This window comes from Fistularia commersonii, chromosome 3 (genome assembly GCF_037954325.1).
Source record: "Fistularia commersonii isolate RoL2024-O1a breed Wild chromosome 3, RoL_Fcom_v1.0, whole genome shotgun sequence".
NCBI lineage: Eukaryota > Metazoa > Chordata > Actinopteri > Syngnathiformes > Fistulariidae > Fistularia > Fistularia commersonii.
Window position 1 is genome coordinate 21,277,179 of NC_141286.1, and position 25,735 is coordinate 21,302,913.

At 44.5% G+C, this 25,735-nt stretch overlaps 1 protein-coding gene across 28 annotated transcripts in view; it reads right to left on the reverse strand.

The window, feature by feature from the left end:
- Nucleotides 1-25,735, reverse strand: part of neo1a (neogenin 1a) — a 158,429-nt gene that overhangs the window by 79,312 nt on the left and 53,382 nt on the right. The gene's annotated exons all lie outside the window — the stretch shown is intronic.

Consider the following 25,735-nt stretch of genomic DNA (forward strand, 5'->3'; position numbering starts at 1 on the left):
ACTGCACGTCACTGGTTACTGATGTTGACGTTGACACGGCACTCCACGGTTCCCATAGTGACGGAAAATTAACCTTTTTTCACATTGTTGACGCATTGGGATGAGAATTTTTTATAACGATATTACTGTGTTATGACAGCGTAACAGGGAACGCTTACCCATTCGGATATCACGTAGAGTCACGCACAGAATCGCTCATCATAAAGACATGCAACCACTCTCATTCAGACGTCCCGTAGAAGAACACGTTCCCTAATACGCCTTAATAACACAGTAATAAGCGTCATAAACAACAACGAATCAAAACGTCCCCGTCACTGCTCCGCCGGCAGCGCGACTCGGACCGGTAATTGTTCACCGCCGCCTCTGGCGGAGCACGCCTGCAGACAAAAAGGCCAACAACGCATTTGGGTTTTCTGAGGGGGGAAAAAAAAAATAAAAGGAAAATTATTCAGCGCGCAGCGGGAGGAAATAAATCTTCACGGACGAGGAGGGGGGAGGAGGGGTTGCGAATTGCAGAACGTGCCGACAAACCCCGGACGGATGATTTATAGCCGGGTTTTGATGGTTGATTGTTTGGAAGCAAACGCGGCGAAAGCCTGCCGGGTAACGGCTCCCCCCGTCGGACACGCAGGACCCAATCGCGTCGGAGCGAAAAACAAAAGATATGTGCCGAAATGAAGGGATATGACGACATATGAACGAGTGAATCAAGAAGGAAACACGGGTGTTACAAACCTGAAAACGGAAACAGGTTTTTACACTGGGATGTGTTTTTCTGCTCTTATCTTCCCCTTAGAGGAGGAGGCGGTTGAAAGAAAAAAAATAAAAATAAAAACCTGTTTAATTTTCCAGTGTTGTCACATTTGTTTGGGGGGGGGCAAAAAGGGACATTATTAATATTTATGATAAAATAGTGACATCAAAAATTTATCAAAGCAACGGGAAAACAAAGGCAGGGTGAATTATGTATTATTCACCATTTACGTGACTTCTGAAACTCATCGTTTCTGTATGTGTGTGTGTGTGTGTGTGTGTGTGTGTGAGCCATCGGAGGAGAGGTTATTAATCAAACAAACACTCTCAGCGGCATAAATTAAAACTGGTGTCTGCAGTTTAGCACCATTTAAGCCTTTAAAAAAAAACCTCAGCGCGAGGTCAAACTACGTGTTCACCTGGACTGTAATAATCTAGTTATTACACATTAAGTAGTTAATTGCAAGTGAACAGCTAAAAGCCACTATAAGTCATTATCTTTTCTGATCAGTGTGATTAGAATGGCACTCGGTAATAATCTAGTTCTTACACATTACAACATTATTAAGTAGTTATAACAGATGAATCGCTAAAAAGCCATTATAAGACACGATTCTTTTCTCATATGAAGTGATTAAAAGGACTCTGGGTATTAATCTAGTTATAACACCTTAAACATGTAGTTATTGCACATGAATAGCTTAAAAGGCACTGTGAGACAATATTTTTTGTGATAAGTGTGATTAAAAGGCCTCTTTGTAATAATCTAGTTATTACACCTTATAACACTTTATTAAGTAGTTATTACAAACAATGTAAGTCAACATTCTTTTCTGATAAGTGTGATTAAAACACCCCTGGGATAACAACCTAGTTATCACAGGTGAATAACTAAAAGCAACTGTATAACAAGATTATCCTTTCTGATAAGTGTGACTGAACTGCCTCTGGGTAATAATGTAATTATTACACGTTATTAAGTGGTTATTACACATGAATAGCTAAAAAGCCACAGTAGGATAAGATCTTTTCTGCAAAGAGTGATTTGAACAGCACGGGGACGAGGAATCGACGGCGGGTGAATCCTGAAGGAAATCGTCAGCCTCCTTCAGATGCTAGCGAAAAAGGGACCCTTTTTCAAAAAAAAAAAAAAAAAAAAAAAAGAGAATAGCCCCGCCCCCCCTGGGTCATCGCTCTCAATAATAGGCACTTCAGGATTAATGGGACGAAAGAGGACGCGGCGCCGATCGGCGTTTCCTACTCATGGGCGAGAGGGATGGCGGAGGCGGGGCGGCTCGATACTCGTAATGATAACGACGCGTAACGCGCACAAAGACGCTAATTGTGGAGCGAAGCCCCGTCGTAAAGTAAGAAGACGCAAATGTGTGCGGAGGAGGGAAAGTCGACGAAGGCGTCAAATGAGATCGATAGACGTGAAAAGAACAGAAGTTTGAAAGGTTGCATAGTAATTAACTATTAATGCCACTGTAATGAAGAAGTAATAGAGACATTTCTTTGCGGGCAAAGCTTGATGATTTGCCGAAAAGGATTTAATGCGAGGGCACGGAGCTTGTCTGGCGCGGCGCCGAAAATCAGGAGACGGGGAAAGAGTCGGCGCGGTTAAATGGTTACAGGGAAACAAAACGGCGTGTGAGCGGCGGAAGGCTCGGACCTCGCTGGAGATAGATGGGTGGAATTATGCGGGAGTGGGCCTCCGACAGCGCCGAACGCTTCATCCGCCGCTGTGCAAAAATGCCTCTCGAGTGTTAAGAGAGATGATAGAAAGAACGCGTCCCGACCCAAAGGGAGGCGCCGCCGCCCGCCAGGGACGGACATCCTTTCACCGCAGGGAAAAGCCTGGAGTCTTAGATTTTGAGCTTAAGATGGAAACATCGGCGGCTGAGCGACAGCTGACGCTTCTGCCTCACAAAAGAAAAGGTGGCCGGTTTGATTCCGATTTGATTCTGGCACGTCTGGGGGAGGTTCATTGGAGACTCGAGATCGGCCAATGAGAAGTTACACGCAGTCAGGGGAGGCAGGAGAGGCCGTGCCTCACTTGCCACTGTTGGAAAGAAAAAATGTGAAATGAAATAAAATAATGAATGGTTTTATATATAATTTATTTGCACTATAAAAGCATTTTCATTTAACGTCACCAGTTATTTTTAATCAAAACTGTTTCACATTTACAGTTCAAAATGCTAAGAAGAGACGCGGGGTGAGGCAGCGGATTGTTGAGCCTCAACCCGGATTGTGCAATAACTGCTCTGCACCAAAACCGTACTGCTGTCTCTTTGTATGTTCCTATTAAAATTATTAAACACTTTTGCTCTATGAAATGCATTTCCAATGTACAGTTGTTTTTGTGTGTGTTACTTGTTTCTTGTACTGAGAGATCATAAAACAGCTTCGAGGAGCCACTATGTGAGGCACGCAGTCCTCCTGCCTCAAGATAGGGGGCGCTTGGGATTCCAGGGATTCTTCTTTAGGAATTCAGTGCCACATCACTGGATACTGATAATGACGCAGACATGGCGCTCCACAGTTTGTCAAAAAATGACGACGGGGTGTCTTGGTTTTGAAGGCTCTGATGTTTGCTTACATTTCATGGACAAACCTTCACGTGCAGCTCATTCATGTGCGTCAGGATGTCCACAGAAAAGGCTAAATCACAAAGACCATCTGGGTCATTCAGCTCAGGAAGTGTTCTCAAGTAGCTACAAAAATGAAATACCGTCCGGTTTAAGCTCCTGCATTCATTGATCCGATCATTCAGTCGTTCAGATCAAGCATGAATTGTGCACCAATCTTTGGGGGACTGGATTAAAAAGACCAACGGGCCGGATGTGGCCCGCGGGCCGTAGTTTGCCCGCCCCTGTATTAAGACATGCAACCATTGACTCACTCAAATGTCATATACAAGGGGGTCAGCAATCTTTACACTGCGGCTCTGAGTGGCTTGGGAAAATAAATTTTAAATATTTAATTACAGTGTATTTAATTTGTGTTAATTCCTTTTTTTAACTTTTAGTTGGAAGATTATTGTGATCTTGAATTATTAAATAAAATTATATTCATTATTTTTCGCCGCTAAAAATAACGTCACACTCGCGGAAGCCGGTATACCCGCCAGCCGGTACAGTCCCGATTTGCAGATGCTGTGCGCAGAAGTTCAGGAGCAGAAGTCCCATAAACCAGGTAGAATAAATATTTATGAAGATATTTTGCAAATATTTATTTATTATTGTTTATTGACACAGTGATTTTTTCCCGTATTTAAAATTCAGGTTCGCTACACACTCAGAAAGCCCAAAGCTCAAAATGAGTTCCTTACATAAATAAAATTTAATTTTCTCTGTAATACTTTGTGAATTTCAGAAGCAACACACTTGTTTATACAAAGTGTAAAGGTAATAAAAAGCAATATATACAGTGGTACCTTTATTATAGACGTCAAAAAGTAATTGCGGCTCCCAGTGTTTTCTTTTCCGTGGAAACCGGGTCCAAATGGCTCTTTGGGTTTTACGGGTTGCCGACTCCTGTCATATACCAACATAATATCAGTCACCCTCTCATTCATATGCATCGCTTCCTGATCTCAACTGTTCTGGACGCAGGACTCCCCACTCAGGTGAGAAATTTTGTGCGATCGCCAGATGTTGCGGCGAGAAACGTCCCTCTAAACGTTCGCGACGGCGAGCAGATGGGCCCCGGGGGCGCAGCTGCCGCCGAAAGGGAATTTAGGGGGGAGGAGGGGTGGGACGACTCCTGAAGAGGAGCCATGAAGAGACGACTGTTTCTGTTTGAGTTCGCCGAGGGCGGGAGATGACACACACACACACACACACACACACACACACACACACACACAGTCAGTGACGTCTGGGATTGGGATTACATCCCAGGCGCGGGGCCGGTTGCCGTGACAGCTCCTGATTGCACGGGCGAGAAGATGCTGACGGATGGAGACCGATACGTGACGGTTGCCATGGGAACAAGAATTTTCTTGAGACAAATCAACAGATTTTCCTAAAAAGACGTCATTTTGAGCGGGACAGGCTGAGGTGTGTGTGTGTGTGTGTGTGTGTGTGTGTGTGTTTGGGGGGAAATCGGGATCGATCTTCCGTACGCTGGGATTGAGCGATAATTCTTCCGGGAAAATCAATTTACGGAAACGTTCGCGGGAGGAATATCAGACCGTAATGGGCCAGTTTTGCAAGAACAAGCCCGGAGGGTGACAGCCGATGTCAGGCGCTTTGATAATACAACAGTTTTTACACTTTATAAAGCAGCATCACCGCAAAAAAAAAAGGACAAAAATTGCAGACGGGTTACTTTTTTTTTATTTGCTTTTGTGGTGACCCAACCCCGGTAAATCACGCCGCACCGTGACAGGCCAGACACGAGCTCATCCCTAAAATTTTACAAGTCGGAGTCAAAATGAATAGGTAATTTTCCACGCAATTCACATTTTTTTTTTGTTTTCTTCCACTTCAACCGATATACGGTGATCCCTCGCTATATCGCGGTTTACTTTTCACGGTTTTGTGTTCTGCATTCTGATTGGCTAAAAAGTCACTCCGCTTCTTCTCTACCTGCGCGTCAATAACGTTGCAGTTTAATATGTACACGTACGTAAAACAGCTTTTCAAATTTACATTACGTAGGTGCAATTTCGAGTTTCTCTAACACCCATAATGTTGACAAAACGCTCTGGACCGACAAAAGCACCCGCGGCAGGATCCAAAAGGCAGCGGAAGATGCTATCTATCGCAGATAAAGTTAAAGTTCTGGACATGCTAAGGGAAGGTAAATAGGTCGGCATTACGGAATCAATGAATCTTCCGTTCGTTCCATAAAGAAGGAAGAAAAAAACATAAGGACGACAGCAGTGATGTATAACAATTGTAAAAAAAAAATAAAGGTTTCTACTTCACGAATTTTGCATATCTCAGGTTCTTTTTGGAGCGTAACCCCCGTGAAAAACAAGGGTATACTGTATTAGATATTCTTGTTTAACCCTCGTGCGATCTTAACATTGTGTTTACTCCCCTTGTCCTGAGGGTCAAAAATGACCCATAAGGCAATCTTTGTACCCTAGTGGTGTACAACCCATATGGAAACATAAACAAAAAAGAAGTATCACTTTTTCTAATTATGGGGACTCTTTAGGAAAAGTCATAAAATTTCAAGTTGGAAAAAAAAAGGTTAAGGTGTTTTTTCTACAGCTAAACATGGTAGTGGGTCACTTTTGACCCGCAAGACAACACAAGGGTTAAACTGGGAATTAGCGCAGACCCTGCGCTGCACGCTGGATGCTAAGGAAAGGCCTTGGGCTCGGATCGGCGGGTGATGAGCTGAAACCCGTGGCGGGCGTCTCCGCTCCGTCTCCACCTTCCGCAACAGCCGAACCCGAGCCTCCAGTCCGGGGAAGGCGACCCCTTGTTCGTGCCGGATAATTGAGTTGTAGCCGAACAACCGTGATTGCATTAGGGAGCCTAATCACGTTATGGTGTCTGTTTTTATCAGCGGGAATTTAGCTCATTCTCGGACCGTTTTCCGACCATGACCTTTCACGGGGGGGGTCAACGTGGGAGTTGTCGCCATGGGAGACGCCATCAACCGCTATGACTAGCGCATCCCTACTCTCCCTTTCTCTGTCTTATCAGAGACAGCTGCAGGGAAGAGGTGGGGGGGGGGGCCTGCGGCGGTTATCGCTTGACCCCCCCCCCTGCTTCCCGCAGCTCCCATCCACGAATGATCTTTTCTCGCACCCCCACCTGAATGGAAAACGCCCCCCCCAAAAGCTCTATTGTTTGCCGGCTAGGAGGGGGGGGGGGGGGGGGGGGGGGGGGGGACTTCCTCTTATCCGTGCATGTTGGGGCGGCGCATCAGTAGATGCTATCGCCGGACCCTGTTGCCTCTGCTTATCCTTAAAGAGACGGATGGAGGCTCCACCCTCCCCCACGCTTTCCTACCCCCTCTCCGGGAAGGCGGGGGAGCTTCGCTCTCGGCAACAGCGACAGAGCAGCAAAGAGAAATGTGTTTTCTACAAGCTAATTATATAAAATTCGTTTGAATTTTTTTGAAGAATGGAAAAAAAAATGCTTTAAAACGTGTTGTTTTCAGGTGCCTGTCACTCAAAACCCCCTCTCTTTGCAGGAGCATGTGCGCATAAGCGTGCACGCACACAAACACACACACACACACATACATCAGCAAATCTACATATAAATAAAGTCATCATGCGCCTCAGTGGCGCCCCCTATCTGTGACCGATCGATGCATTTTAAGGATAAGGGACGGTCAAATCAATATTTAGGGATTAAAATTGTTTAAAAATAAATAAATAAACAGCGAAGGATTTCAGCTGAAAACAGCTAAGCAGCAAGGTGAAGGGCGTTTGCCACGAGCGATAGCGCATCTGAAGAAACAGCCAATCAGGATGCACGTTAGCGATGAAGCTAGCAGGGTTTTGGGGGAGAGGGGGGCGGAAAGGCGCCAACGTGACGTCTGACGGCAATCGAACCCCGAGACAGTCTGGGTTTTCCTCGCGAAACGTTGCTCTTATCAGAAAGCCGGATGTGATAGGCACCTGTGTTTGTCTGAGCATTTTGTGTGTGTGTGTGTGTGTGTGTGTGTGTGTGTGTGTGTGTGTTGTGCGCGTGTGCGTTTGGGAGCGGCAGATGTTTTTCCGAAGACGCAGCTGCGAGGGCGACGGCTCACTCGCCGCGGCCAGGGACATTCATCATCATTTACCTTGTCTGTGCGGGGGCGACGGCGTGGCTAATTACTGTCAGTTAGCGGCCTCCGGAAACAGGTACGGCTTCTTATTCGGGTAAAAACAGGAAGCGGGACATGTTCGATGTCGTCCCCGTACGTTGTCGATACAAGCACCGAACACGCGCAAGCCTCGCGGCAAAAGGCACAAGGGGACGTTTCGATCGAAAGCTAGCGTGGATGGCGCATGTGTGACGACTCCGGGGTGTCCGCTGTGCTCCATTCACCTTTGACCTGCGATCCCAGATGGTAGCTAGTGTCTGTCGAAATGGTAGAACCCAGGCAAACCTGTGAGGCTAACGTTAGCCAAACATGCTTGTTGCTAAAACAAGCAGCTAACTTGTTGCTAAAACAAGCAGCTAACGGCAATCGGTAGCATCCGAATGTTACATCAGATGTTACTTGATGCTACGTGACGATCAGATGCATTTTATCAATATTGTTCTTAGGCGGTATTAGCGTACAGCTAACATAACTGAGCTAGCTTTACAGCTGTGGTAGCTATACAGCTGTGTAAACAGTTGATATTTCATTTTGTCCAAGTGAGGTGAATAAGGAGAAAACCTGTTCTTGTACCATGTTAGCATTAGTAAAAAAAGCTTAACTAGCAGTTGCATCCTCCAGATATAGGTGATGATAAATTTTATTATAATTGCTTTGCCATTGATGATATAGTCCTAGCAATGTTAGCCGTACAACAATGCTAGCCGTACAGCTGTGTTACCACTTTGCATTTGATTTTATCAAAGGGAAGAAAATAGGTGGATCTCCCTTCTTTAACAACATTAGCAAACCATGCTTGTTGCTAAAAGGAGGAGCATCACCCCTTTAGTCCAGCAGCTGGCTGATAGTCTGCTGCATATTATTATTGATTTGAGATTGACTGATTGGGAATATGGTCCAGGTTGTGTTAGCAATACAGCTGTACTAGCTGTACGGCTTTGAGGAAGATGTTTGCTAATCCCCTGTTCCAGAACCACACTAGTGTTAGCGAAACATGCTCTTCACTGAAACTGGCAGCTAACCAAAATCAGCAACATCTGCAGGTTACTCCAGATGTTAGCTGTATTGGCAGTACAGCTGTGTTGCGCTTACCTCATTTTGTTAAAGCGAGGAAAATATGTGTCAATCTGTGTCCCTGAGCCACACTAGCATTAGCAAAACATGCTCCTTTGGATATTGGGGATGGAATCCAGGATGTGTTAGCTTCACAGCTGTGTTAGCTTCACAGCTGTGCTAGAGCTTTGAGTTTCATTTTGTCTAAGTGAGGTCAATAGACAGAATATCTCTTCTTGAAGCACGCTAGCATTAGCAAAACATGGTTGTGGCTCAAACTAGCTGCTAATGGGAATCAATAGCATCCATATGTTACTCCAGATGCTAGACGATGATCTGCCATTTAATATTATTATTGATTTGGGATGTAGTCCAGGATCTGTTAGCCGTACAGCTGTGTTAGCCATACAGCTTTGCTAACTACCGCTGTTTCATTAGGTCAAAGCGACGTAAACATGTGGAATGCTTGTCATCTTGAGCCACGATGCAAATAAATTTTTTTTTACAAATTCAGTTATCATTCAGAATCGGAAAATTCCCGTTTCCTGTTTTCGGGGCTTTTAGAAAGATAATACCAGCAAAAGTGCCGGCAGTGTTGTGGAACAGAAGAGGTGGTGTTTTGGTGCTGTTGGGTATCCTCTATGTGTGTGTGTGTGTGTGTGTGTGTGTGTGTGTGTGTGTGTGTGTGTGTGTGTGTGTGTGTGTGTGTGTGTGTGTGTGTGTGTGTGTGTGTGTGTGCGCAGGTGTAGAAAATAGGGGGAGATATTTATCACTGACCTTGAAGCACAAGCTATTCAGGCAGCTTAGAGGAATACAACCACACATGCACACACACACACACACACACACACACACACACACACAGTAACTCCTACAATGTGAATGCGGTTCAGGAAGCAGTCAGTTGTACAAAAGGCAATTCCATAATTCCACACATCCGTACGAACAGCAGGGAGCCCCTACATCAACATCATAAGCCTTGATCTTTTCTTTTCTCCTCCGAAAAATCATCAATCGGGGCTTATCAGCCCCAAATTGGGGGCCTCCGACAGCTTCGTACCTGCCTGGATCATCCGCTTGTGCATGCGTGCATGCATGCATGCGTGCGCTCACTTTAAATGCAAAGAGGAAGCCGAATTCGGCGAAGGTGCGGCAGAATTCTGAGTGCCCTCCCCGGGGCCGTCGCAGGCGCCGTTCAAGACGGCTCAACGTCGTGGCCCGCTAATGTGTCCCGGCGTGCTCGGACCGTCACCGTCTAGCGCTCCGTCGGCTGTGTTTTTCACACCTTCTCCCGTTTTTTTCACACCACGGCCAACCTTTCCCGTAGCAGGCCTTAGAATGAAGTGTGATTAATCAGTGTCGAAGGGGAAAAACACCTCCTTAGCTAGCTAGCTTTTAACAGATACCAAATAGAGATGCTGTTGTCCCGCATCCGCAAAAAGAAGTGGGAGTCGTGACGAAAAAAAAAAAAAAAAAAACACCTCGCCGGGTGATTCCAGGTGAAGTCGAAACCGGCTCGAGCGGAAGCACAAGGAAATGCTTTTTTCCGAAGTGCCATCTCCCACACCTTGAGCGCACGCCTTTCAGTGCGACGTCCCCGCCCAGCCCGTCTACGATCGTCAACGCGCAACCGGTTTCTCGCGGTAACCTGCAAGGATGGTGAAAAATCCACAAATAGCGTTGATCTCTGAGGCGTGAGAAGCCTGCGTGTTTCGCACTTCGGTGGCTTCCATCTGTGCAGGAGGCGTTGTTTTTTTTATTTTTTATTTTTTTTAACCTCGCCGCAAAACAGTGTAATGAAAGGCACGCCATTGCAACATATTTCGACATCTGCCGCCGCGGCGATGTTCGATATGCGAACGCTGCGAACATTTTATGTACGTCGAGAAGCGGCGGGGTATAATGTTGCCCGTCGCCGTGAAATTGCGCGGTTATTTATTTATGTTTTTACAAGCGCAGCAGATCAGGTTTAACGTACATCCCCTGGAAAGTTATTGTTGGCCATCATTTATTGACGCTGTTTTAGTACGTCATCCAATACAGGTTTATTTGTTCGCAGCAGATCTGCAATATAGCGATAAATAAAATACAGGTGGCCTTGAATATATAAACTCAAGGTAGGGCCGACTTTTTGTGTCCGTCTGGCGCGTCGGACGAATACAAAGCTGCATTTGAAAAAAAATTAAAAATATTCTCGGCGGAATGGAGAGCCATGAAGGAGAGGGGAAGAAGGGTGGGGGGATACAAAAAAAAAAAAAAGAGCAAATCAAGTCTCTTTCAAGGATCAACAGCCTTGTGAAGCCCAATTTAGCTTTGAAACATGGGGACGTTTTAATACGGAATCCAAAAATTGCCTCATGCATGCTCGCTCGGAAGGGCATTCGGAGATGAAAGGGGCAATGTGGGATGAACGCGCCGGGTCCGTCCATCTCTATCCCGAGCGCCGCCAGAAAAGGGAGACGGCGACAGTGAATGTCAATGAGGGAGGACAAACAAAAAACGTTCTCCGGGACCGGCGGTCTGGCCTGTTTTTTTTTTTTTTTTTCCTCTTTCAAGCGGAATTTTCACCGCGATGGACTGTCACCAAACCGCCAAACCTGAATGACAGTCATCCCAGCTAGTAAAAACGTCTGTGTACACCTCATATTCCGAGTGGATTTTGCAATTAACGTATTCAATGATCCAAAAAGGCAAGAATCGCACAATGTGTCCCGGGGAATATTTCGATCAGAGAAGCTTCTGGTCCCGGATTTGGCTGATTTTGGACAGAAAAGTATCCAACTCCACTTTGGTTCCGGGATCTAGTCTCCTCCATGAGGAACCTTTTGGTTTTTTGTATTCCTACAAGCACAGAATGAAAGGAAAGGTGTACAAGACTTGTATGCCTTGTACAAAGGTCGCAGGGGTGAAGATGTTGATTTGGGTGAAGAGGATCAGGAATGAGTCCATCAGAGGTGCCAGCACATGTTAGATGTTTGGGAGAGAAGGTCAGAGAAGCCAGACTGAGATGGTTGGGTCATGTACAGAGGAGGGATAGTGAATATATTGGTAGAAGGATGCTAGAGATGCCAGGTAGGAGGTCTAGAGGAAAACCAAAAGAAGGTCGATTCGCTGTGGCGACCCCTGAAGGGAAAAGCCGAAAGGAAAAGAAGAAGACAAGCAGCGAGGGACCACCGAAGAAGAAGAGGTGGAGATAGAGGACGCTGACCAAGATCTATCAGATGGTTTGAAGGGTTTTTATTTTCCCCCTGCGCTGCTCTGCCCCTGCCGTTCACTAACTCCAGACCTAATAGAGCGAAAAGCAGGCCAGACAGAAGAGCTTGGACCTCTTTGTCGGGCCATTTCTTGAACATCAACATCTAACCAGTGACCATGATGGCTTTCTTTTTTTAAAAATGTGCAGTCCTCCAGATATACCTCATAATAAAATGGAACAGAACTTTATTAATCCCAAGGGAAATTCTTTTGCCGGAAGGCTCAAATATCATGTATTCATTGAAAACACGGTATGTATTTTATTGCTGCCAGGTTGCCTTCTAGTAGAAAAGGGAGGAATTCGATAGTTTGACGGCCACAGGTAAGAAAGACATCCTTCTGTGCTCCTCGGTGGCCTACGGCTGAAAGTGCTCTGGTAGGACTTCAGTGCAACATGCAAGGGGTGGGAGGCGTTGTCCCGGATACGGTTCCATTTATTTTACATTACATTTAGTTATATTTGTACTGTTACCGGTACATTTGGCACTTTGTGGGCAACCATGATACTGATGTGGCCCTTGGTGGAAATGAGTTTGACAACCCTGGTCTATACGGACGCCCGGCTACTTGTACTTGTCCACAATGTCCACATCTGTCCCACTGATGGAGATTTGGACTCCAGATTTGGGTTTGGGCAGGTCCTCCGTTTCCTAAAGTCCACCATCAACTTCTTCGAATTGCTATAACGGAAGTGGCCTATGAGTTGCACCAATTGCGAGGCACCTACGAGTACCTTTGGAACCGTAAAAAGACCACGCCTCGGAGCTACAAGTGCTCTCGGAACTGAGGAAAAAAAAACTCCGGATGATTTGAAGGTGGATATCTGGGAACGTTTTGATTTTTTTATGAAGTTCCTGGTAGGTCAGGAAGACTCAGGCTATTTTCAAACTTGCCATGCAAATGTAAAATACTTCTTTAGCACTGCTTACACAGGGAACCACATTAGCCAATGATGCGCTAAGCTAATGTCCGCGACCCAGCCCAACCAATGAGTGAGAAAGTTGCCGTCAAATTCAGAGAACTCAGTGCGGAGCGAAGGAAAACATGGGAACGTTGGGTTTTCTGCTAATCTACTTGGTCTACACCAGGGGTCTCAGACTCGCGGCCCGCGGGCCAATTGCGGGCCTCGGAAAAATATTTTATGGCCCCCCTGCCTGAAATCAAATCTTTGTGTGAATGCGGCCCGCGCGTTTTTTTTTTTTTTCTCACATGCATCTGAGGATTCTATACAGTGGGTTTAAAAAAAAAAAAAAAAAACGTCAAGGAAAAAATGAAAAAGTGACTTTGCAATGTATTTTTTGCTTGAAAATTTGAAAACAAAATTATTTTTTGGATGAAAAAAAATCAAGTGACATTGTTAAAGAAATGTATTTTTCAAAAAAAAACAAAAAAAAACGGGCAATAGTAAAAAGATTGCTTAATAACCATTATAAACATTATACCTCCTAAAATACATGCTACCAACCACTTTTCCAATAAAGTCTAGCAGCAAATTTTCCCATAGTGACAAGATTTTCTCTTTTAACGTGACAATATTTTTAGGGTGTAATGTCATCAATTCTTGTTTAATATTCACTTTTAATAGTAATTCGTCATGTATTTTTTAGAGGAACAGTTCATTACATATAAAAATTTTTATAATTTACCTGTTCACCTCCTTTACACTGAAACAAAGGAAAAATTTGGACTTAGTGTTACTTCTAGGTAATTAAATTAGGCCGTATGAAAACCTGACTCGACCCACTGCCACATGACGGCACAGTCCCTTGTTTCTGTGCCGTCCGAGGGCTGGCTCCGGAATTGACCGAAAGTTATTCCAGTGCAAAAGGTACTTTTTGTCAAGTTAAGGTGGAATATAGCGATATAAAATCAGCGAGGTGTTTTATTTAGAAAGTCAACTCTGAGCCCGACTCCTGGCCATCGATCTGTTAATAAAGCTGCGCCGCATGGGGCTTTCGTAAGTGTTGCTTTACACGCCCCCCCGTGTTGTTTCGTTTCGACTCATAACTCGCAAACACCGTTCGTTAAAATTTAATATCGTAAAAGGCCGCTTCGGATTCAGTCAACGCGCCGCAGCCGAAGGTGAGGGATGTGTTTTCGGAGGGATTTAGGCATTAATATCTCACATCTATCGGACCTGCCCCCACCCGCGGCGAGGGACCTCGACCGCCGCAAGTCGAGCAATTGATTCATCCATCTTTCGAAAAGCAGGGAGATCCAGACTTCTCCTTACCACGCGGCAAATTCGTCCGGTTCCTCCGGAGGTCAGCCAAGAGACACAGTCCGTACCCAGTTGAGGTACCGATTTGCTCTTCTGTGGATCCATATTCCAATGTCCATCCCCAAACTACGGCACGGGGGCCGGATACGGCCCGCCGCCACATTTTCCCCGGCCCCGGAACAATACCAGAGAAGCATCATGATTTTTTTTCCCCATTCTAGCCACGTAATTTTGACTTGTACATGCATAGAACTTAAAATTCTATTCCGCCCTTCTGCAGTCTGTGCCTTATCTGAAACCCCTCCCTCAAAAAAAAAAAAAAAAATCCTGGACCCATCCCTGTCAAATAACGCGGAATAACGGCGAAAAGATTAAGGAAGGAGAAAAATAGATTCAGAATGCAGGGTATTTAACCTGCAGTGGACAAACGAATATTTTTTTGTTCAATTCAAAGAAAAGGCTGTTTGTCTCATCTGTCAAGAGACGGTGGCTGTATTCAAAGAATACAATCTGCGCCGACACTATGAATCCCGTCACAAGGACAGGTATGATAGCTTGCAAGGCTAAATGCGAGCAGACAAACTCTCAAAGCTAAAAAGTGGACCGTTAGCTAAGCGGGGTACATTCGTACGCCGAGCTCAGCTGAACCAGTCCTCTGTTAGAGGACTCACTGATGGAGAATTTGTCAAGAAATGTTTGAACGCTGACGCTAAGGTGGTGTGTCACGAGAAGAAAGTTGTCTTTTTAATGTCGTGAGTCTGTCGGCGACAACGATTGCAAGACGCATTGAAGAAATTGGGGGTAAATACATGCCCGGCCGCAGCAGAAGATGCAAGAATATGACTGTTTTTTCCCCATTAGCACTGGATAAGAGCACAAATGTGCAAGACAAAGCTGCTAATTCTTATTTGTGGAGTTATCGCTAATGTACGAGGATCTGGCAAAGTCTCCTCATGAGTCTCAAAGGGACTGCAAATATTTTCGGCAAAGTGCGCCAAACCATGGAAGAGTTGAACCTGGACAGTTCAAAGCTTGTTCGCATCCCGACTACGTAGCTCCTAGTATGATGGGCGCGTCTCGCGGTCTAATCGTGAACCGGGAGATGGAAGAACGCCCGGCTACAAGTCCACTGCCTAATTCACAAGCAAGCACTGTGCGGCAGAGTGTTGGTTTTCACAGGGAATTTGGTATAAGAGCTGCAAACAGTTGCGTCGACAAGAAAATTAATGATCCTTGGTCATTTTTTCTGTGAAAAACTTGAACAGGGTTATTTGGTTATTATCATTATTATTATTTCATAAATACTGTTATCTATTTCATTACCAATGTTATTATTTATTTTCTGATTTTTTTTTTCCTGTCAAGATCCCAGAAAAGGTTAATTTTTGGCTTTCTGCAAAACAATAAACGTTTACGTTCAGATACCTCTGCGATAGTCACACTTTTTGTTACAAATTGGCCCCCGTCAGAGAAGGGAAAAGTTATTTGGCCCTCAGAGGAAGAGTTTGGGGAACCTTGCTCTATAGGCTTCAAACATTTCCGTTTTCCTTATTTAGCTCGAGGCTAGCTAATAATAATGCCTAGTAATGCTGCTGTCGGCTCACTCTGCCGAGTGACATCCCATGATGCACCTCTGCACTGATGTCCCTTCATCAATGCATGACAGTAACCTCTTAATTCTCGAGTCCTCGGCTGTTTTGTCCCGCAGCCTGGGCTACCATAGCAACTCACCAGGCGTGAATATTAAAGGTATTGTTGTAGCGTGTTAGCTATTAGCATGACACTGTTAGCAAGGGGATCAGAAAATGATTGATTCAAAAATGCATCCAGATGCTTAATTGGGCAATTCCGAATCGACGCGGTTAAGAAACATAACTGATTTTTAAATTTAAAAAAAAAAAGGTTCCTGTTTCTGTCTGGACAATAAAGTTTTAAGTTGAAGCGCCTAGTCCACACAGTTAAAAAACAAAAAACAAAAAATAAAAGATGCAAAATGATGGAAGAATGAAGCAGCAGTGGCCGAAGCGGGATAAAAAAATATCAACACGATTTAAAGGTAGATATCTGAAAATAATTTGATTTTCAAAAAGTAACCGGGAGGCGTGAAAGACTCAAACTATTTGCTAACTTGCCATGAAACATAAAATACTTCAGTAACACTACTAATACTGGGAACCACATTAGCCGATTTCAAGCTAAGCTAATGTTAGCCTCAGCGAACAACGAAAAGAAAACTAGTGAAAATGTGAGAAAGCCGAGAGCTCTACACGGAAAGTCTCATCAGTCAACGGCGCTGTGATTTTGCGCCGTATAAATAAATAAAACCCGATTCTACTCACTGCCATATGATGAGGACCGGACTCTGAGAGACGTCCTACAGAGGTGAGCAAATTGTAAGTTTTGTTAAAATAAAGGTTTGCTTTGGGGAAAAAAAAATAAAACTCAAGGAATTCATTTTTTCCAAGCAGAAATGCTGGAGTGCGTGAGGATCAAAGCAACCCCCGAAAGGGTTTGTGGAAGAAAAAAGTTCTGAAATAATTGAAAATAGAATAATAATAAGTGGATTCTAGTGTCTGAGTGTGTGTGTGTGTGTATGTGTGTTTGCCATCTGCTCCTGCCTTATGTTCTTTACCGCGCAGCTACTCATTCAGTAAACACCACCAATTTTTCATTAATTACTTTTGGAAGAATTTGGGTCGCATGTGAAGTTCAAGTCACTGCAAAGAGCATTCTGCAAAAAAAAAAAAAAAAAAAAAGATCCATTTCGGTGCTTCTCTGTCACGACTTGGGGAAGGTGGGTGTTTTTGCAAAAAAAAAAAAAAAAACAGTCAAGCTCAAGCTAATTAACGTGTCACAGGAGCAGCCGGGGCCGTTAGCGGTGGCGGCGGTTTTGTCCCTGCAGGTTCGGAGCGAAGATCCCGACATTTAAGTGGAGTCTCAGGAGGCGGTGCGGAGAAGGCTTTGGCACGGAAAAGGGAAGAAAAAAACAAACGAACAGATGTTGACGATATCATATTTTGAGAATGAGATCTATAATTCAAGGGAGCAGAGCTGCCGTCTGTCGAAACTGGTCTTAACAAATACTAGCATACCGCAACAATACTGTAATTGGGATCATTAGCCGCTTTTGGACAGAAAAGTTCTAACAATCCAGGAAGTACGCTCTTCCAGGGGGACCTTTTAGGGACCACGCTAGGGGCCAGTGTGCGAGCATCTGCCACAACGTGCACTTTGAGCACTCGAAAACAAACCACCCCGAAGAGCAGGACAACGTGAACCCTTTTTGTACTTTTTGCAATTAGGCTACCTTTTAGGCACAAGAACCTGCGACAACGGACCTCAGTTCCTTGAATCGATATTAGCTCCTGCTCCGAGGCAGGGTGTTTTCACGGTTCCATAGGAGCTCATGTAACGTAGGTGATTGGCAGAGCTTGTAAGCCATTACCAGATACTGCTTGTGGGGAGCCATTTTTAAAAACAGTTGCTTTTCTGGTGACAAAAATGGACAGAACCAGCTAGAAATGGAACGACAAAGAGGTCCAAGTTCTTCTGGACTGTTAGACCACGGAGGGGCTTGCAGTAGGATTTTTGCCAAAATCATGAGTCGATGACGAGGTTCATCACAAGGCAAAACAGCGAGAAAACAAAAAGTATTAAATCGATCTCAGAATACGCGGGTTTCATTAGGGCCGCCTACAACGCCAACGCTTAGCAGAACTCGCTCTCCATGTTGTCTTTGTCGTCTTCCTCCTCTTCTTCTTTGCAGAGGTTTGTTTTTGAGTAATGGTCTCTAAAGTGCACGTCACAGATGCTCTCATCACAGCGGTCCCTACTGTGGTCCCTTATTTCCTGTAAGAATGCAAAATTAAACCGTTCCATCGAAAGAAGGGTACCGCATTTTCCAGACTACTGAGCGCAATCGAAGGGGGTGGACACAAAATATTAGAAACCCATTCTTTCTAATCATTTTTAATAGCATGTGACACTGAACATTCCACATATATTTGCAATATATTTGCGCTATAGAGCGCACCTGAATATAAGCCGCACTGGCTAAAAACAAACAAATAAACACATGCGTACTTATTTAGGCCGCGCTTCTTTATAAGCCGCAGGTGTCCATGTTGTAACATGAGATATTTATACAGAAATATGTTGCACGGAAACTTTTTTTTTTTACTTTAAATTAAATATATACCAGTAACGTCCACAAATATAGACTGATTTTTTTTTTCTCAACAGTGCCTGTAACACAGCTTATGAAAAAGATTTATAATAAATAACACAAGGAAAAGTTCATCCATCCATTTTCTATCCCTGCTTTATCCTACTTCAGTTAATCGCTATTTTGGTCCCGCTCCTGCGCACTAAAACCATGAAAGTCGCCTTCTTCGGTGTCCGAAATGAACGGCCTCAGAATTTCACGGTAATTTCATCGGCCCGATGTGACGAGGATCAATGTTTTGGCGGCAAAAAAAAAAATCCATAAATTAGCCGCATCATTGTTTAAGTCGCAGGGTTCAAAGCGTGTGGAAAAAAGTTGCGGCTTATAGTCCGGAAATTAAGGTTGTTCCCGGAACGAACTTTCAGTTGGACAAACGGAATTGAGAGGTTTTTAAAAACGGCATATGTACTTGTTCTAGAAACTAAAAATGTGTTCAAATTTACGCCGGCCCGCAGCCTCTGTCATAAAATCAATCATAAAATCCAATTCGGTCCAGTAGCCCGTGTTTATATTTCATATTTTTGATTTGCGTCTCAATCAAAATAATGAAAAACACTGCATTTCTCCTTTTTGATAACGAATAATACAAGGATTCATATGGCCCTCAATGTTTTGGACTTATGAATAATATCAACGTTATTTTTTGTTCACAAGTTTTTAATTTAGAATTTAATTGAGAGCATTTATTACGTAATGTTTTCAATGAACCCAGATATGTTTTTTCCCCCCAGAAATACTTTTTCCTCATGTTATGTGTTATCCAAATGTAAAAGACAAGGGTGATTTTGGTCAAAACTTGTAAAAAGCAATGCCATTTGCAATAAAAATGTCATGAAATTGTCCATTTGCATTTAATGTTAATAGTTCAAAGAATGTCAGGCTGACTGGTCGGCCTAGACACGTTTTCAACTCACCAAATAAAAGTTTGGACTCCCCTGTGCGAGGAACTGCAAAAAAGTGGAATTTATTTATTTCCGGCTCAACACATTATGACAATAAACTCTCGAAAGGCCGACGCTTTACCAACGACGTTCCAGGGATCCAGAAAAAAAAAACAGGAAGTGAATATTTTGTAGTCCGTTACTGCGTTCTAGGTGACGGAGGCGCAGTAATACCGCAGTGGACTACAAGCATCGCTCCCTGTTACGCTCCGCCCGATGTTTGTCGGGAGGTATCCCAACTTTTCATCGGCGATCGGAAAAAAACCCAATCCCGAAATTTGCGGGTAGACCATCAAAACGCCGATGCGCCATCCCTTCGCTACCACACGGGTGCAAAGGTGTCTGGAGAGCGGAGATAGGACCGCCTCCGTCAGCCTCTCCGCCTTCCCGGAGGAGCTAATCAATCAGGTGGATGCACCCAAGGAGGAGGTTGTCATCCACCTGCAGCCCGACAGACTTCTTACTAACACCATTCTGCCACCGCCCTTCAGAGGGAGAAAAGATGGATGCTCCCGGCGGTCTCATCCAAAAACCAGACTCCGCGCATCATTTTTTGCCCCCCACCCTCCTCTTATGTACGCGTGTGTCCTTTGTTTTCGCAGGTTCTCTATTTCGGGCGACTGGACCGGCACGACGGCAGCTGTCTTTTATTTTCCCCTCCGTAAACACCTTTTTTTTTGTCATTTTCTTTAAAAAAAATCTTTTTTCATTACCCGCACTCCATGGGTGCATTTTCATTTTTCAGCTCCGGAGGTGATTTATTCGTCCGAGTTGAAAGATAGAAATCGGGGGTGAAGGGACAACGTCGAGGCGACCCTGACCCGCACCGCTTACGGGTCGGAGCCATTTGTCAAGACGGCGACCTCGGCGCTCATGATTGGTCATAAGGAGCAGAGGAAGGGGGGGGGTTCCAGGACTACTAATCTAACAACTCAACTAACCTGTAACTGACACATGGTTGCGTTACTTACCCGTAACCACTGAAACTACCGAATTTTCCGCACTATAAGGCGCACTGCATTATAAGGCGCATAGAATAAAAGCTCCATTTAGTGGCTGGGGTTGCGTTATGCATCCACTAAATGGAGCTGCGCTCAAGGGAATGTCAACAAAACAGTCAGAAAAGTCAGTCAGACTTTATTAATAGAATACAAACCAACGCTCTGACAACTCCATTCACTCCCAAAACAAGTGACTGCATTCACGATAAGGTACCGTACGTATCGGAAGCTCTTACCAATATTTGCGCTGCCTTTGTTCAAACAATGCATTTCCAACTCCATTTGTCACAATTCAAATCATTTCATAAAACAAAAGCACCATGAAGGACCGCCTCTAAATTCATTGATGTTCATGTCGCTAGCTAGCGCTGTTGCCTTCATTGGAATAGTGACTGTAGAGGCGCTTCCACTTGCTGCTCTCTGTTCAACAACCCACTGTTCAAGTTTGTCCTCCAACTGTAGCCATCTTGCTTTGTTTCCTCGGACACTCTGTTAAGTCTTCTTTACTCGGCGCAGGTCATCTTGTTGCTTCCTCCACTTCCGGACCATTGATTCATTAATGTTGACTTATCTCGCCACTGCTCTATTCCCGTGTTCTGCTGCGTGACTGATAGACTTCAGTTTAAACTCTGCATCGTAAGCGTGTCTCTTGAAAGGTACAGTTTTGGGGTCTTTCTACACTCACAAGTGATGTGGGACTGGAATTCCCCTTTACTGTTTTTACCGCTGCTACTTCAGCGACGCGTACACACACACACACACACACTCACACACACACACCCAAATGTAGCATGCAGCGCGCTACTTCTCTTATAGGAGAAAATGGAGTCGTCGGCTGCTTCCCGTAGTTGCGAGACCTCTTGCGGCTCAATATTGATCCGTATATAAGGCGCACTGGATTATAAGGCGCACTGGCGGTTTTTGAGAAAATGAAAGGCTTTTAGGTGCGCCTTATAGTGCGGAAAATAAGGTACCTAAAGCCCTGGGAGTAGATCGACTCTTTACGGGGGGAAATGATCCAAAGAATGAGGCATTACGGACTACATTTCCCAGGAGTCTTTGCTCAGACTCCGCCGGTATCGGTGCTTCTGCGACTGTGCGCTTCAAATTTCCATATTGTCTCCCCCCCTGCTGTTTTTTTATGATATTTAAATCTAGGTCACCTTATTTAAGGCGACAAAGCCGCAGTGGAGTGTTACAATTATGTAATTACACTATTATAATATTTCGAGTTCATGAAAAGTTTCTCTCAACGCGAAAAAGTTAATTTGGGAACCTTCACGATCCCAAAATCACGTTAAATAAGTTTGATTTTTCCCAGGATGTTTTCTTTAACGGAATAAAGAACGATGCAGCGGTGATTCATGGCGCTCTGCAGGATCCTTTGAGCGGAGAGGGTTTGCTTTTGTTTCGCGCTGGGTTTTATTTCTGTTTGCTTGCCATTTTGTCATTTTACGGCCGGAGCTGAGCCACCGGGGAACTTTAAAAAAAAAAAAAAAAAAACTGACGCTTGGGCGAGTGTGTGTGTGTGTGTGTGTGTGGGTAGGCCGTCGGGTTTGTTTGGGCAGTGCAGAGGTGGAAGACGGAAAGCATAATAAAGACAAAATAGAGGGGTTGAGGAGGAGCGGTAAAAAAAAAAAAGAAGGTAAAGAAAGGAGAAGGTTGAGTCAGCGGGGGGGGGGGTTGAAAAATGGCGAATTTAAGGTTGTGTTAGTCATTGTGGCGTGGAGAGGAAACACCGGAGGAGGATGGATGGGGCCGCCATCGGGTTTGGCTGCAGCCGGAGACGGAGGCGGGGCTTGAGGTGAAGTCCGATCACGAAACAAAAAAAAATAATAACTCACGCCGTGACATATCGATCAACCGCTGAAAGCGCGGATTTTGCACCTCACAGATCGCGAACTGGCTTGTTTTTGTTTTTGTTTTTTTTATTCCTCCTGGCATCGTCCCCGAGCTGGGAATCCTTAGCTTAAGATGCTAATTACACAGTTATTACAGGAAGTTAGAAGGGAGCGGCGGTGATGTTAGCCTATAAGTGCCTTTTTCCTCTCCCTCGGGTACGTCAACACACTTGTTCTAATGAAAAATCATAAGGCAAAAGATGCTGAATTTGCGAATATGTGATGGGACGGATTGTAATCTGAATACAATTATGGGACTCTCGTACAAGGACAAAAAAGCGCACAGTTGGCAGTTTGACTGGATAAATCCCAATTGAAGGCGGCGGACACAAAATATTAAAAACACGCTCTTGCTAATCATTTTAATAGAAGGTGACATTGAACATCGCATTTACAATCTATTGTACTTTATTGTACGATTGAGCGAACCCAAATATAAGCTGCACTGGTTGAAAATAAATAAATGTGTTCGTAAAGAGGCTGCACTTGTTTATAAGCCCCAGGTGTCCACGTTGTTACATGAAATATTTATACAAAAAAAAATCTTTTTTTAACTTTTCATTAAATTCCCAAAGGTAACTTCCACAATAATAAATAACACAAGGAAAAGTCAAACCGTCCATTTTCTATCCCCGCTTTGTCCTACTCTAGCTGATCGCTATTGTCCTCTTCCTCCTGCGCAATAAAACCATTAAATTCGTCTTCTCCGGAATTGAACAGACTCAAATTGTCACGGTAATTTCAACGTTTCTGCGGAAATTACGGTACTTCATTTTTATCAATTTACATTTTCCCATTTGCATTCAGGATCAATGCATTTCGGATCACGTACGGTAATCAACAGATGACATCATCTGAACATTTGTTTACAAAATAACAATTAATATTGTTGATCCGCAGCCTCGATACAGGACAGATTTCACTAAAATACAAAAATCCAGGGTTTGGCTGCCCTGCTGGGTATATCACAAACACCCGTTTAATAATAGTTTATCCTTTATTAATCCCCACGGGGATATTAGTTCTCTGCAACTAACTCATCATGGATGAACCATGAGCAGTAGGCTTCAGTCCAGGGGAGCAGTTTGGGGTTCAGTGCTCAACAACACTTCGACACGCTAGGAGGAGCCAAGAATCGAACCAGGAATATTCGGTTCCGAAGACGCTTTACCTCCTGCGCTGCGCCGCCCCCAACTTTGAGCATATTCAGATTTCCAGTTAGCGGAGCCTCTGAAGGCCGATGCCCTTTAAAACCAAAAAAAAAAACAAAAAAGGAGGGGGGCCTGTTAAAAAAATGAAGATAAAATTAAAAAAATTTAAAAAAGGCATCGTAGGCCACCCCACCTCCCTCCTACCCTAGTTTACTTTGTCGTACTATGGCAGCACATGAAATAAATCATCCGACCGGACGTCCCGTATTCCACGATAACACAAAGGCCTGCTGGCGCAACACTGACTTCATAATCATAATCTTTATTTTTTTTTATTTTTTTTTTTGCATTTTGAAGCGGCAACGTCCGGAGGGGGTTCACCCAAAACAGATTAGAATACATTATAGAAAAATATAAATAAATAAAAAAGAGGATTAAAGAACCCGCCGACACCCTAATACCTTCAAAGGGCTATCAAAGGATGAGCGCGCTTAAATACGAGTTGACACACACGACACGTTATTTTTGGGGATTTTTTTTTTTTTTTTTTTTGTATCACTGTGGGGGGTTGGGATTTATGTTCAGGGGTGAAAAAAAATAATAGATTTGACTAAAAACATATGAAAGCGAAGTGATAAATAGGGTTTAGTTTATCTCTTCACGCCACAGTAGCCTATAGGTAAGGTGGGGGGGGCGTCTCTGGTGGACGCAGAGGTCAAACAAAAGACGATATTAATTCTTTATTTTGTCATCGGCGGGGGTCCCTTTCAAGTGGCGGTGACGGGGTGCCGGCTTGGAGTCAGTCTTGCGGGGGCCCCGAGTTCAAAGCGGCGAGGAGGGGAGGGCCCCGCTAGACCGCTATGCTGGGATTTGTCATTAGCGGCGCCGCACACCCGCCTAACCCACCCTCTGTGCCGGACTCAAACGGAATACATAAAAAAAATTAAAAAAAAAAAAAAAAAAAAGGAGTGCTCCTTTCCCTTTTTCACATGCCTTGGTTTTGTTTGCACAATTTGACTGTGCAGCCACGGGCTAAAGCATACGGGGGGGGGGGGGGGGGATGACAAAGCATATGCAAACAGGAGAGACGGCGGAGAGCAATTTCATGTACACGGTGTGGCCTGAGGGGGGGCTGGGAAATGTGGAAAAATGAAAAAAAAATTTACCACACCAGAATCCTTTCTATTGCTAATAAAGTGCACATCATATTGGAATATTCATCCGAGAGGCTCCATACAAATACTGTGGAAATCCTTTTTTTTTTTTCCTCTCATGTTAGCTCAGGATAGGACTTTATGCTAATTGGAGGCGTGAATGTTATTAGCACTTCTATCACGATGCGAATATCGTTAACGTCGATGTGATTCCGGGGGAAAAGCCGCAATAGTGTAGTTTACATTTTGGATTAGCTATTCAAAAAAAAAAAAAAAAATTAAATTAAATTAAAAGAAAAGCTCAGCACAGCTGATTTTTTGATTTTAAGAATCTCGGTTGTGATGGATGTTTGTTTTGACTCGGAGGCCTGCGACGAATTCAGCGGGGCGGCGGCGGTGGAGGGGAAGGGTTCACGGCGAGGAACGAGCGGCACGTCTCCCGGCGATCAATCCCGGATATTACCCCTGATAGATGTCAGATTTGCGCCCCCCCCTTCCCCTCCTGCCGCGTTAGCCAACCGTGACTCATTCCGTCATTACATCGGAAAAGGTCACGCCCACTCGGCCCCAACGCACACCATCATTCCCGGGTCTGATGGCGGCCTAATGGCCTGCTCTCACTACACTGCAATTAACCTTTTTATTGGCCACCTGCCAGCCAGCTGGAGATACACCGGTGGCCACGCATGTATGTGTGTGTGTGTGTGTGAAATAAAACCATAAATGCGACTGCAGGTCCATCTAGAAGTGGCGAAAGCGGAGATTATCAGAATGGGCACTGGAGTCACTTGCAAATATGTTGTCTACCTAGGTTCTAGTAAGTTGGACCAATACCCCATTTCATTAGTGTGGGTTCCTGCGTGTGTGTGTGTGTGTGTGTGTTTAAGCGTCACCGTCTGCCTCCGCTCCCCCCTCGCCAGCTTCATGGTGACAAAATAAGATGAATGGCTGCAAATACGGGTACTCCCGCCAAAGCACCTGGCAGACAAAGCTGAGCCGCCGCCACTTCCACCTCGACTGTCACCGGAATCCGCGGGCGACTCAAAAGCACCGAAGAATTTACCAAAATCGCCGTGGCGACGGATGTAACAATCTTGTGACTTTAATACACAGGATAACACTCCACCTCACAGCGCCCTCAGGCCCTTAAATGTAGCCTAGCTTAAGAGTACCTTTCATAACTGTGAAGGAACATGTGGAATATTTTCATGAAAAAAAAATCATCCACAAATTCATTTAATACAAACATCTTGGTGTTCAAAACAAGGTTTAGACCGACCCCTGTCTCTGGAGT